This window comes from Macaca nemestrina, chromosome 17 (assembly GCF_043159975.1).
Source record: "Macaca nemestrina isolate mMacNem1 chromosome 17, mMacNem.hap1, whole genome shotgun sequence".
Classification (NCBI taxonomy): domain Eukaryota; kingdom Metazoa; phylum Chordata; class Mammalia; order Primates; family Cercopithecidae; genus Macaca; species Macaca nemestrina.
In genome coordinates, this window is record NC_092141.1 from 73893999 (window position 1) to 73899836 (window position 5838).

Here is a 5838-nt window from a genome sequence, read left to right on the forward strand (position 1 = left end):
GATGGTAAATTCAAGGCTTGACTGGTCACACAGTCTCACGCTTGTAATCCCAGCACTTTGGGAGGCTGAGGTGGGCAGATCACCTGAGATCAGGAGTTTGAGACCAGCCTGGCCAACATGGTAAAACCCTGTTTCTACTAAAAATACAAAAAATTAGTTGGGCATGGTGGTGGGCGCCTGTAGTCCCAGCTACTCGGGAAGCTGAGGCACGAGAATCGCTTGAATCCAGGCGGTGGAGGTTGCAGTGAGCTGAGATCACACCACTGCACTCCAGCCTGGGCGAAAGAATGAGACTCTGTCTGTCTCAAAAAAATAAATAAATAAAATAAAATAAAAATATAAATAAATAAATAAATAAAAGGCTTGATTGGGGCTGAATTCACTGATATACTTACCCAGGTTTGGGTTTTGGAGTTGGCATGAATAGTCTACAATGACTAACTCAGACTTGACTTAATAGAGACGTAAAGTTAAAGTTCCACCACCCAGTAGCAGCTGGCTTTAGAGGGCAGTGAAATGGCTGCTGAAAGTTCATTTACAGGGTTAGCCTGGAGACAACACCCTATCGGCTTCAAGTGTTGGCCTGCAGGATGCACTTATGTCTTTTAAAAGCTGCTAACATTTGGAGTTGTCTCCTTCAAAACTAGAAAGTGTACATCTAGATGCCGGGCGCGGTGGCTCACAACTGTAATCCCTGCACTTTGGGAGGCTGAGGCGGGTGCATCAGGAGGTCAGGAGTTTGAGACCAGCCTGGCCAAGATGGTGAAATCCCATCTCTACTAAAAATACAAAAATTAGCTGGGCATGGTGGTGGGTGCCTGTAATCCCAGCTACTTGGGAGGCTGAGGCAGGAGAATCATGTGAACCTGGGAGGCAGAGGTTGTGGTACACCGAGATCACGCCACTGCACTCTAGCCTGTGCAAGAGAGCAAGACTCTATCTCAAAAAAAAAAAAAAAAAAAAAAAAGAAAGAAAAAAGAAAGTGTACATCTAGGAAACAGAGGGTGAAGTAGTAGCTACTCTCACTCTTACATCTAAGAACACACTTGAAGAACTCTTGCTGCCAATCCCCATGACCTTGGATTTGGGAGTCTGAATATTCTAGTGCCTAAGGTGGGGACTGTTTCTACCAGGGGATTGTACTACTCTGGTCATGGTTCTGATAAATTGGAAGCTAAGGCTTCCCTCAGGCCATCTGAGGATCCTCATGTCACTGATCCAGCAGGCAGGGCGAGAAAGATGTGTGTCTTTCCTTTTGGCCACCCAATACCTGAACCTTCTTCCTATGTATCTAGGGTATAAGCAGATGACCTGGGCTCAGTCATATAAAAACACTCAGCCCCTTGTCAGGCATGATGGCTTATGCCTGTAATTCTAGCACTTTGGGAGGCTGAGGCAGGAGAATTGCTTGAACCTGTGAGGCGGAGGTTGCAATGAGCCGAGACAGCACCAGTGCACTCCAGCCTGGGCGATAGAGCAAGACTCAGTCTCAAAAATAAAAATTAAAAAGTTAAAAATAAAAACACTCAGCCCTAAGTCAAATGGAACATAAGTAGCCCCACCTCCAGTGGCATAGGATAGAGTTCCTGGAGCAGGTGCAGCAGTGCTTACTGGCAGTCTCTGGGATTCAGTACTGGAAAGGCGGGAGGAGCAAACAGCTGCATCTACAGTTCAGAGAACCAGTCTTCCCTGTAATTCAGAAAGATGCCAGTCTCCTCCTCATGAATCATTTTACCACCTAAACCGCTAGAGTTGACTTCTATGGTGTGCGACTGACAACTCTCAGTGAAGCTGTTGTACTATTCTCTATTTCTCTGCTTTTGAAGTATTTCATAATAAAGAAAATGAATAACTAAGGAGGAAAGATGTAGGATCATCTTAGTAAAAGTAGAAAAAGCATACAATAACATTCAACATTCATAAATAATAGTAATAGGCTGTGCGCAGTGGCTCAGACCTGTAGTCCCAGCACTTTGGGAGGTCAAGGTGGGCAGATCACAAGGTCAGGAGTTTGAGACCAGCCTGGCCAATATGGTGAAACCCCATCCCTACTAAAAATACCAAAGTGTGGCCGGGCATGGTGGCTCACACCTGTAATCCAGCACTTCAGGAGGCCGAGGAGGGTGGATCACGAGGTCAGGAGTTCGAGACCATCCTGGCCAACATGGTGAAACTCCATCTCTACTAAAAATACAAAAATTAGTCGGGCATGGTGGCAGGCACCTGTAATCCCAGCTACTCAGGAGCCTGAGGCAAGAATCGCTTGAACCCGGGAGGCAGAGTTTGCAGTGAGGTGAGATTGTGCCACTGCACTCCAGCCTGGGCAACAGAGCGAGACTCCATCTTAAAAATAAATACATAAATAACAGTAATAACAAATCCATAGGAAACTAGACTAGCTGCCAACTTCCTTAACATGATGAACATTTTCTATCAAAACACACAGGAGAAATAATAATGGAAATGTGGAAGCCTTATCTTTAAGAGCAGAAACAAAGAATGAAAGCCCATTGTCACCATTTCTATTTAACATTGGAGGGCCAGGCTGGGCATGGTGGCTCATGCCTGTAATCCTGGCACTTTGAGAGGCCAAGGTGGGTGGATCACTTGAGATCAGGAGTTCGAGACCAGTCTGGCCAAGATGGTGAAACCCTATCTCTACTAAAAATACAAAAATTAGCCAGGCGTGGTGGCGGGCGCCTGTAATCCCAGCTTCTCAGGAGGCTGAGGCAAGAGAATCGCTTGAACCCAGGAGGCAGAGGTTGCAATGAGCCGAGATCGTACCACTGAACTCCAGCCTGGGAGACAGAGCAAGACTTTGTCTCCAAAAAAGCAAAAACAAAAAATCCAATTTACAATAGCAACAATAGTTATAAAATGCTTAAGAATAAATCCAGCTGGGTGCAGTGGCTCATGCCTGTAATCCTAGCACTTTGGGAGGCCAAAGTGAGAAAATCACTTGAGGCCAGGAGTTTGAGACCAGCTTGGCCAACATGATGAAACCCTGCCTCTACTAAAAATACAAAAATTAGCCAGGTGTGGTGGTGTATACCTGTAATCCCAGCTACTTGGGAGGCTGAGGCTGAGGCTGAGGTGGAAGGACTGCTTAAGCCGGGAGGTCTGCAGAGGCTGCAGTGAGTCATGATGGCGCCATTGCACTCCAGCCTGAACAACAGAGCCAGACCCTGTGTCAAAAAAAGAAAAGAAAAAAAAAGGTAGTATTTGTGCAGGGAGAAACAAAGAACCCAGTGGAACAAAATATAACCAGCAAATGACCCATGCCATATGAAAACAATATGTGGCAGAGAAGACATTACAGATAGTGAAAAGAAGATACTGGTGCTGGCCTAATTAGTTACCCAAATGGGAGAAAATAGTTTGATCCTTACTTCACAGCATACACAAAAATAAATTATAGGTGCATTGAAGACGTAATTGTGGAGGCAAAACTCCAAAATGGTTAGAAAAAATATATAGGGGATTTTCTTTATAGCAGAGTAGAAAAGAGTTTCTCAAATAAGACAGAAAAAGGATATACTATAAAATTACTTTAGAAACTTCTTACCAAAAGAAAGAAAGGAAACAAGAAGGAAAATTTAAAAACCATAACAACAGTGAAAATAAAGTCACAGACTTTAAGATTCATTTTCAGAAAATATTTTTTTAAAACTCCCATAAAATCAAGAAGAAAATAACAAACAACCCAAGTGGAAAATGGGCAAAAGGATATTAACAGGAAACTCATAGAATGGTCAAGGGCATGTGAAAAGAGCCTCCAAACTCATTAACAGGGAAATGAAACTTAAAACGACCTGGAAAGACCACTTTACATCCTTCAGCTTGGCAAGAGCTTGAAGGACTGACAATGGCAAGTGTTGGCAAGGACACCAGAAATGGGAACTCACACACACTGCTGGCCAGAGTGTAAATTACCACAGTCACTTTGAAGAACAATTTGGCCATAGCTAGTAAAATCAGTGGTGAATAAATCCTTCAGTCCACCAGTTCTGCTTCCGGATATACACCACAAGCTCATACACTTGCCCGAAACAGAGTAAACAGCACTGCCCATTGTAACGCTGTCTGTAATAGCAAAAAACTGCAAACAACTCAAATATTCATCAACAGAAGGCTAGAGAAACGAATTGCATACAGTTGAAAAAAAAAAAGAACAAGAGCCACATATATCACTATGGATAAATTTCAAAAACAAATTTGAAAGCATGCTGAAGTGGTTTTTTTGTTTGTTCGTTTTTGTTTTTTGTTTTTTTTGACTGAGTCTCGCTCTGTTGTCCAGGCTGGAGTGCAGTAGCGTGGTCTCGGCTCACTGCAATCGCTGCCTCCTTGGCACAAGCAATCCTCCCACCTCAGCCTCCTGAATAGCTGGGACTACAGGCACGCACCACCACACCTTGCTACTTTTGTGGGTGTTTTTTTGTTTGTTTGTTTTGAGACAGAATTTCGCTCTTGTTGCCCAGGCTGGAGAGCGATGGCGCAATCTAGGCTCACCACAACCTCTGCCTCCAGGGTTCAAGCGATTCTCCTGCCTCAGCCTCCCGAGTAGCTGGGATTATAAGCACCTGCCACCACACCCAGATAATTTTTGTATTTTTAGTAGAGATGGGGTTTCTCCAGGTTGGTCAGCCTGGTCTCGAACTCCCAACCTCAGGTGATCTGCCTGCCTCCGCCTCCCAGAGTACTAGGATTACAGGCGTGAGCCCCACGCCCGGCCGAGTTTTGTTTTGTTTTTGTGGTGGAGACTGGGTTTCACCATGTTGATGTCTTTCTCAAAATCTTAAACAGAGTCACCCTATATCTCCTTATGACCCAGCAATTCCACTTCTGGCTATACCTCTAAGAGTTGCAAACATACGTTTACACAAAAATGTGTGCACAAATGTTCATGGCAGCATTATTCATAAAAGTCAAAAAGTGGATCTAACCCAAATGCTCTTCAATTGACAAACGGATAAACAAAGTGTGGTATCTCCATACACTGGAATGTTGCTTGGCAGTAAAAAGGAATGAAGTACTGATCCACGCCACAACAGGCATAAACCTTGAAAACACGCTAAGTGAAATAAGCCAGACACAAACGACGACAGAGTGTATGATTCCATGCATATAAAATGTGCAGCATAGGCAAGTCCACAGACACAGAGAGTAGATGAGTGGTTGCCCAGGGCTGGGGAGGAAGGGATCAATGGGGAGTGACTGCTAATGGATACGCAGTGTTTTTTAGGGAGTGAAGAAATCTTCTGAAATTAGATAGTGGTGATAGCTGCATAGCTCCGTGAATACAGTAAAAGTACTGAATTGTACACTTTACAAGGGTCAATTTTATGGCACGTCAATTATACCTCAATTAAAAAACACACACACACATTGAGAATCTTATGTTAAAGTTTGGGGCCTGCTCTGCCCATTTCTATATCACTTCCACCATTTGCCCCTAGGAGGAGGTTCAGGACAGCATAATGGGAGTGTGAGCTGGACACTGTTCAAATGCTTGCCCTCCTACAAAGACCCTGAGGAAATGAAGCTGGAGCCCAGTGTCAGAAATCCAGTTTCATAGGCTGCAGTGTGGTCATCAAGAATGTTTGCCACTTTCTCCTATAGCCAAGCAAATGTTTAATTGTAGGAAACAGGTCAGCTTCGGAGTGGCATGTGATGGTTTAAAATGTTACTCCATACTTTATTTTATTATTTTATTTTATTTTATTTTTTGAGACAGAGTCTTGCTCTGTCACCCAGGCTGGAGTGCAGGGGCATGACCTCAGCTCACTGCAGCCTCTGCCTCCTGGGTTCAAGCGATTCACATGACTCAGCCTCTGAGTA